The sequence below is a fragment of the Panthera uncia genome, chromosome D4 (genome assembly GCF_023721935.1).
Source record: "Panthera uncia isolate 11264 chromosome D4, Puncia_PCG_1.0, whole genome shotgun sequence".
Lineage (NCBI taxonomy): Eukaryota > Metazoa > Chordata > Mammalia > Carnivora > Felidae > Panthera > Panthera uncia.
Genome location: NC_064807.1, coordinates 69,212,237 through 69,221,430, shown reverse-complemented (window position 1 = coordinate 69,221,430; position 9,194 = coordinate 69,212,237).

The following is a 9,194-nucleotide window of genomic DNA, read 5'->3' as shown; positions in this document are numbered from 1 at the left end:
TGGTCTTCTCTGGACAGCATGTCGCATGGAGTATATTATGTCAGTTACCTCCTGATTTTAGATAAGACAAAATAATTTCATAAACCAACCTGTGTAACAGACCAACAGACTGAAGTTTAGTCTTTAAGGTAATTTCTGCTGTGACTACATAATTTCAACTACATAATTTCATCAATTTTCTCTATTACTCTGATTCTTTTGGGGGTCCTCTTCCTGTTATAAAACGTAGGGACGCTGCAATTCTGTCTGCTTTGTCATATTAATAGTTCTAGGGGAAAAAAAGCCGTTAAAAAATTCCTGAAGCTATAGTGGGAGAGGGTTTGGAGGCTTTTTTGGCTTTAGGCAGGAAAAAGAGTATCTTTCAAGTTGAATGTTTCCTGAGATATTTGCTCCTATTAATTGGAAAGCCTTTCTTTTATGGTTGCTTTCTAGTTACAAATATTCAACAGCTTCTTGGCAGCAGGAGGTAGGGTTAAGAGCTGGGTACTTACGGGCCTTTTATCCCTTTCTGGGATAAGGTTTCTGTTTTTCTAAGAATGAAAAAATTCGCTAATTAATGTCCAGCTTATTTGTAGTTTTAATCATCATATCATTGCGTGGGTTGATGCCTCGGATGGTAACATGTATGGGGGAAGATATTTCTAAGAAATATCTCGTTTCCAAGAAACAAGACAGGATACTTAATACAGTGACACTAATCTATTTTTATGTATGCTAGAAGCAACCAAATATAACAATTTGAAGTCATTAAAACTATTCTCATTCGTGCTTGATAGGTTTTCCAAAGGTCTATTAGTCGTTACCCTTATTTGTTCACTGAAAGGGCATTTATAGAAATCAGCCATTTCTCTCTTTAACAATTGGCTCTGATCAATAATCTTTATTCTTTTTTTTCCACCAAACAAGTGAAGTTTTATCGTATTAGTTAGCTTGGTTAGCAGTTAACTTGCCATCTGTGGTTAACAGATTATTTTGCATGGAAAATTAATTGCTTTATTCTTTCAACCAGCATTATCCTCCATGGCCCGAAAATTAAATTTCTTTTTTGTTTTTGTTTTGGTGAACCATCCAGGACACATTCTCTCCTAATCTTCTCATATGTGTGTCAGCTGCTGGTTCTTATCCAAAAGTGGAATTCATTTAACTAAGCACTGCCAGGGCCTTTTTTGTGGGATTTCCCCCCCTCCCTCCCATTTCTGGAGACTTCTATTCCTTCTGAATGTCCCTGTCTGGGAAAGATTATCTTGGCAAAGGAGGGGGACATTGGGAAATAAGAGAGGGCAGCTCTCTGTTGCCAAGCATAAGTAGTGCCTCACTGACTTCAGAGAAATGTGAGTGGGGCTGGTGGGAAGCTCAGAGAGTCCCGCAGTTTTTAAGAAGTGTAAGTGATCTCATTCTTTTCCTTAAATGACTTCGATCCCATGAAGCAAAAGGGATGCCTGACGGCCTGACTCTCAAGCTCTTTGTACGGAGCCATGGATACACAGATATGAGGTCCAACAATAGCAATGGGTGATTTAGGGGCACTCAAGTGATACTACTGAGCCCTCAAAAATGAGTCACTTGATGGATTTGTCCAGTTTGCTGGGCTTTGTGACTACTGTACATTACACAGTTGTCCTAAAGAGCAGAGTGGTCTTCAAATGGTATGCCCAGTTGCTAAAAAATTAAAATACTTCAAGGATCTTCTGGGTCTTCCCTAGATCTACTAACTAAAGTGTTATTCATCTGGCAAGATGGGGGGTGGGGGGGCGGGGAGCTTCCTTGGATGGTTACCTTTCTAAGCTATCAGTGCCTGGGCCATATCAGTTGGTAAATATTTTAATGATCACTCCTAATAACCAATCTTCTTTCCAGTTTTTCATCCTGACAACACATTCATTCAGTTTTTTATTCATTTATTCAACAAATACTTAACTGCTGACCCGCTAAATGCAAAGCACTGCTGTTGATGCCGGAGAACACACTAGTGAATATGATAGCGAGGTCCCTAATCCAGTGGTGTTTACATTTGAGTAGAGACAGCAATCAACATGAACACAAAGACGTAGATGCAATCACTTAGTAATGATGGGTGCTATGAAGGTGGTACAAACGTAATGAAATACAGTAGTCCCCACCCCTATTTGTGGTTTCCCTTTCTGCAGTTTCTGTTACCATGTCAACCGCTGCTGGGAAACAGATGCTCCTCCTTCTGATGAAGCATCAGGTGGTCAATAGCAGCCTAACTCTACATCACCCGGCGTTCATGTCCTTTGGTCTCATCTAGTGGGCATGTTAGCACCTCACATCATCTAAGAGGAAGTGTGAGTCAGCACAATAAGATATTTTATGAGAGAGACCATATTGACATCACTTTATTCTAGTATGTTGTCATAACTTCTATTTTATTATTAGCTGCTGTTGTTAATCTCTTACTGTGCCTGATTTATAAATTCAACTTTATCATAGGTATGTATGTAGGAAAAAACATTATTTACAGGGTTCGGTACCATCCCTGTTTCAGGCATCCACTGGGGGTCTTGGAATGTATCCCCTGTGGGAAAGGGGGGGCCAGTGTAACTGCCAAGGAGGAGTTCCTTAGGTGGAGGGGTCAGGAAAAGCCTTCCTGAGGGGAAGTGTTAGCTGAGACATTAATGTCTCATCTTCTAATGTCTGCTGGGCTCCATAGTGTGTCTAAGAGTGTTCAGGCTGCCAGCTGGGGCTCTACTCCACACACATCCAAAATCCTGGCTTAGGCATCTCAATGGCAATGGTAGCAGTGGAAGAAAGGGAACACGTTTTTCCAGATTCTTCCTATGTCACATTTGCTAGCATCGCTGGCTAAAGGAATTCACATGGACAAACCCAGAGACCAATAGGGGAAGTGCCATGAGGGTAAATAGCAAAGGATGGGGATAGAGTCAGAGGTGAAGAAATGGGGTCATTCGTGTAGTCAGTCAACCATACATTCTTCTGTGAAGTTTTCTATTTTAGCCAACTATTTAAATTTTTAAAAACATACTGTTTTTCTCTCCATTTATGTAGCAAATGTCCTTATAGTTTTGGATGCAGTATCTTAGTATCTTCTCAAACTTCTTGGAGAATACTAATTAGAATATTTTTCTTAGATTTTCTTAGTTCTGTGAAACATGGCTTTATTCTTAGGGGTCATTATTTTTTTTTAATATGCTCATACCTCTCATTGGTGCTGTGGTTTGTCTCAAATGTCTGCTGATGCTTGGGTCTCTGTTCCCTGTTCTGAAGGATTGATTTGATTACCGTAAGGTATAGCTGTGAGCTTTTCTGGCCAGCCTTTCCTCCAATGGCCTCTCCCCTGAGTGGGAGAGCAGACTGCAAATTTGTTACACTTGGAAGGCTTTAATTTAGAGACTAAAAGCAGGAAAATATCCATTTTACTCTGAGGTGTTAGTATCCACATGGGCAACCTTGATTCTATCCATATTTAGAAATGGCTATTTTAGAGAATAGCCTCTCATTTCTGTTGAGGGTTCAATGCTGGTACTACCCAACCTTCTGCATGGCCGGGGGCCTGGGAAAGGAGGGAATGGCTGAGGGGAGCAGCTGTTGCCATGACAGAAAGAGATTTCTATTTTTCTTTGCCTTTTGATTCTTTATACCTACCTCTGCCTAATCGGAGCCTCTCAAGGGGTTGGCCAAGGAGAATGGCTTCTCTCCTCACTGCATCATTCTCTTGTTTCTTGTGCTCTGTTGCCTGTCAACATCTGCTTTCCATCTTCCATAAATTTATCAAATCTGTATTCTACTGAGGCTCCGGATAGTGAGACAAACACACGTGTTTCGTCATCCATCTTGAACTGGAAGCTCATCTAAACATTGACAGCCTCTCCATAAACCCTTCCCAAATTAAGATTACCAAACATTAAATCCTCAAGTTAAGGAAGAGAAGTAAATTGATTTATATTAATATTATTCACTTTCTATCACTTCTAGCACCTTATCGTTCAATTTTTCCTTTGTAGCCAAAAAAAAAAAAAAAAAAAAGATATCAATCATAAAGATATCATTTCAAAAGGCACATACTCCTAAAACCCACTCTTGGCTGCCTTTTGGTGCTAGCCACTCCAGAAGCAGATTGTCCAAAGCAATTTCGGGCTCAATGTGACTTCAACTAAACAATCTTTCCCTTAAAACTGTTCATTGGCTCTTAGAAACTGCTTTAATCTGTCTGGGGAAGACACATTTAGACATACATGAGGACTGTTTTGAAATCTCTCTGCTGGAAATAAAACCTCAAGTAAAGTAGACCCTTTTGCCCCCACCCTCAACCCTTTCCACTTGCCCCCAGCAAAGAAATTTCCTGGAGATACACTGTTCTCAAGCCAATGATTCTGTCCAAGAGATTTCAGGCTCACAAGTACTTCAGGCAAATTGTCCACCCTGCACCCTGGCCAGCGGCCAGGGGTTATCCGACAGCACAAACCTCTAGTTTAGTTGCCCCCATATTTGAGGTTTAAGATTTAGGGAGGGTGACCCACTCTTTCATCACTTTGCCTTGAAGTTTTGGTGGGAGGCTTCTTTTTTTTCTGGCTTGGAGAAATGAAAATCTTGACTGCATCCATCCAGTGTCATTGTAAATGTTTCTAATCGTGTTCATAATAGCATGCCTTTTTTTTTTTTTTTTTTTTGCCCCTAGAACCCTGGAAAACTTATCTCTGGCTGGAGTTTTGTTTGACCATTGAATCACGAAAGGCATATAATTATAATTCCTGGAACTTAAATAGAAAACATTTGGGCTTGTTTTGGAATTTATTAACGTCAATGAACCAGGACATGCTGAGGGAAGAAAAGAGCATATATTAAACCAATTAGTCCTTTATGCATGAACATTATAATTGTAACACTGCTGTGGATAATCTCATACCCTCAATATCTTCCAGTGTTTGAACTATTTCCAACCGAAGTCTTCGATTTCCTTTGAGGGTTTGTTTGTTTGTTTGTTTGGTCTACAATAGGTACAAGGTAGAAATTCTGGAATGAGTCCAAATAATTGACACCAGTGTCTCTGGTTGTATATGCTAGTATTAACAATTGTGCATGCCCCAGTGGGCACCAGTGCAAGGGACAAACAGACAAATTTTCTTCCGTAGGGACCAGCAAGGATCCAGGGGCACCGCATGGAATCTTGGACACCCTTTTCTTACTTTCATGAGGCCACAGTCCCTCTGCCACTTGCTCAGATCCCATCCTGGAAAAGGGCCGAGGATGAGCAAATCCACCTGAGAGCCAGAGAATTTCAAATGAGATGATGGAGCTCCTGAAGGACTGTTTCAATAACGTCAGTGGAGCAAGTTTACTGTAAACTAAAAAAGAGGTTTCCTCTCTACGCAGCAGGTGGGAAAACACGAGGACGCCATAAAAAAGCTTACAATTTCTCTGTACTGTGGCGTGAATCAACCTGTGACTGTGATAGGATATGTATTCAGTGACCTCTTTCTCCAGACTGAGGTACAAATGTGTTCACATTTCTTATTTTTCCAGTTACGAAATCAAACCCCCACAAATTCTTCCTCTCGAGTTCTCTGCTCCTGCATCCTCAATTGTCCAAGGGGGCCAGCTCTGCCTTAGCGTTCCAGAGGAGAGAGGGAACTGGATGAATCAGCCCATCGGTCGTACTGCTGTATTTGATGCTGTTCCCTGTTGCAGTGATGTCTTTCCTAGTCCAAATCCATCCCTGGGTCGGGACCTTTGCACGGGCCACTAGTGGGTCCAGGGGTGCTTTTCACTTCACCCTCACGCTGTTCTAGAACCAGCCTCCCCTACCAAATGTCATACCCCTATGTTGGGCTCCAATACCATCCCACACTTCCCCTTTCTTCTGGTGAGTGTTTTTGTGGGGCTTTGTGAGTCTTGTTAGCAGAACTTGGTCAGAGCATCACAATCCATTCTGAAAAATTCTCTAACTTTGAATCTCAGCACAAGGAACTGAGTTTCCTCCAGGAAACTGTTGGCTTCCTGAAAATTAGTCTATCCTGCCTTCAGGGTATATGAAGGGAGCAGTTTCTGGAAAAAGCAAACTTCATGTGGTAACAAAGGTTCTCCTTTGCCCTTCAGCCATGAAACGAATAACCTCATTCTATGTTTGTTTAAGCTGGGCACCTCAATAATCTCCTGTTTCTGCTATTTTAAATTCATTTCAAGAATAGAGGCACATATACAATGATTTTCATAGTGCTATTTGAAGTGTGCAAATAATGCAACCTGTGTAACAAGTCAAATACTGCCTACGTGATCGTTTGTTAAAATATCGCTTCTTATTTTCCTTCTGCTGCTGGAAAACTCAAGAGATATTTAAGATAGTTTTCCTCTCTGGATTTTGTTCCCAGTTTCAAGGCCTTTGTTTCCTTTGCCACGGATGTTTTTGCAGTGCTCCTTGACCAACCCCCCAGCAGAGAGGCGTGTGTACCAAAACAGTCCACTCTGTGATAGAGGGACTCAGGACAGGGCCTACTAGTGCTGAAATTCTAGGGTATTCTAGAATTCTAGGGTTCCATGCCTGGAACATGGTTTACAAGGAGCCATAGAGGCCCTAGTAGACATGTCTCAGTGGCTCCATGGACCTCGCACCACATAGACAGGGTCATCGCTGCAGAAGGACCAGAGTGAGGCACTCGTAATTGTGAGGCCTAAGTCAGGGCCCCCTCCTGCCCAGGTCTATGGCTGCTACTGGTCTCTGCTGCAGAGTATTCATAATGAATGAGACTCACTGGTGCCAGTTGACAGATTACACTGTTTTGCGCCAAGCTTGAGATTTTCCTTGCTGAGAAGCCCTTTTGTGGTGTTTGTGAAAAATTGCCAGATCGGCTTTGAGAACTTCTCCAAGGGTGAGCAAAGATATGAAATCCTTGACAATGGGAAGAGCTATGGGTTAGCAAACTTCAATTGGGACACTTTCCCTGTCTCATTTCCAGCGCATTGGAGGCATAGACCTCCAGGAATATTCTTCATCAGAGCTGTGGGAAACACTTGATTCCTTCAGTGCTGAGAACCCCGGTTGCGTCTGTGATAGAAATCAGGGACACACTACGGGTTGTAAATTGTAAGGACGACAGAAAATTGTCCTCCTGCTCCTTCTCCTTCCTCTTTCCTTGTCTGCTCTCAGCATTTGTGACACTTGGAGGACTCCAAAAGCCTGGGAAAATGTGCAACCCCTATGACCAGGGATCAGTAGTAGCTTTCTTGCAGGGAAGAAGATTTAACTGATGAGCTAAATGGGTGCTGTTCGTGGCCCATAGAGACAAGGTGAAACAGGGAGTTTCCATCTCACTTCTTTGGTAGTCAGCTAAGGTTGAATTTGGAGAGTGTGTTCTTTCCCCTGAACTTCAGGTTGGTCCCGGGCCAACCAAAAGGATTGATTTAGTTACCAGGATTTATGCATATCTACTAGCGCTAGTAAGGGAGGTGTTCGACATAAAAGGCGAACGGATCATGGTTCTTTAACAAGGGGATTGTGTCCACAAAAATAAGCCCAATAATAAGGAATGTTTCCAAATTGAAGAGTTCGGGAAGTCCGTAAAGTCAGGCTTCGAATTCGAGGAAGTGATTTCAGCATACCATTTAACCCTTTCATGCCTTTCCCTGTTCTGTATTTTGATTGAGTCCGTCAAAAAAACCCGGCGACAGGAAACATGGTATTCGCAATGGAAACTAGGGAAGGATATCATCTACAAGTTAGAAACTTTGAGGATGTTTTTGGAAGACAGGAGTAGGTGAATCTGGGTTGATGACTCATGATGGAAGACTGTTTCAGAAGCAGTTAGAAAAGGTCTTCATCTAGCAGAATTCTGTGGACCCCTTTAACCCAGAATGGCAGAGCTGAAGAGGACAGTGGTTTAGCAGATGCTGTAAAGCTCCACTCAGATCTCGTTTCCCAGGCCCAGAAACCCAGTCCCCAGCTGCTACCCATCACCCTTCTTATGGGGACTGTCCTCCAATGATAGGAGCTGTCTCATATGGGGTTGCCTGAAAGATTACCTGCTACAATCTCCTTCTCCCTGCCCTTACCCTGGGGTGGCTCCCGGCCAAAGGGACAAAAGCACAGGCACAACAGTTCAGTCTCTTTTGCTTCTGGGTAGGACCAGCTCTGTGGTAAAATTCACGCTCATGACTGCCCAGTGAGGTCAAGCTGAGCCACACTTCAGCTGAAACCACCCCTTTGCCCAACCCCTTTGTTGCCCAATCCTGCTTCCCTCCCTCCCTGAGGATTTTCCCTGAGAACACTCCCTCAGTAAATCACCAGCACAGGAATCTTCACCTCAGCCTTGGCTTCTAGGGAACCTGACTTAAAACACAGGGACCTAGGAGCACATACTCTAAGGATGGGATTCTAAACTCAGATCACTCACAGATAGCAACAAGGACCACATCACCTGGGGTAAGTAGAGTATCGGTAGCCCTTGGTATGGTTGCAGTGAAGTCGCTAATAAATTTATTTGTGGTGAGCAGGTAGAAGTAAATACACTAGTTTGTCCAATGTCTTGGCCTGATAGCACCCATTGTTATTTGGAATTGGCTTGTTTAAGTCTTTATTTTCATGTTTTTGTTTGTTCTCCGCTAGAATGAAAAATCCACCACATCCCAGGCCTCATCCGTCTTCTTCACTCATGTTTCCCCAATACCTACAACAGCGCCTAGCATTTAGTAGCTGTTAAGTGACTATTGGTCAAATGAATGAAAAAAAAAAAGATTCATAGATGGGTTGGAAGAAGGAAGAAGAAATGACTAGAAAGGAGATTGGTTATTAGGTGTGAGGGTCAAAATATTTACTGATACGGGGGCTCCTGGGTGGCACAGTAGGTTGGGCGTCCAACTTCGGTTCAGGTCATGATCTTGCAGTTCACGAGTTCAGGCTCTGTGCTGACAGCTCAGACCCTGTATCCTGCTTCAGATTCCATGTCTCCCTCTCTATCTGTCCCTCTCCTGTTCATGCTCTGTTTCTCTCTCTCTCTCTTTCTCTCAGAAATAAATAAACATTAAAAAAGAATTTTTAAAAAATTTACTGATATGGCCCAGGCCCTGACAGTAGATAAATCACCATCCATAAGGCCTTGAGTCCTCCTCTTGCCAGCTGATAACACTTTATTGGTAGACCTAGGGAAATAGTCTCTATGTAGCTTCTTGAGGGTTTAGCCAAGAAAAATGATTTCTACCTCCACTATATCGTTCTTTTGTTT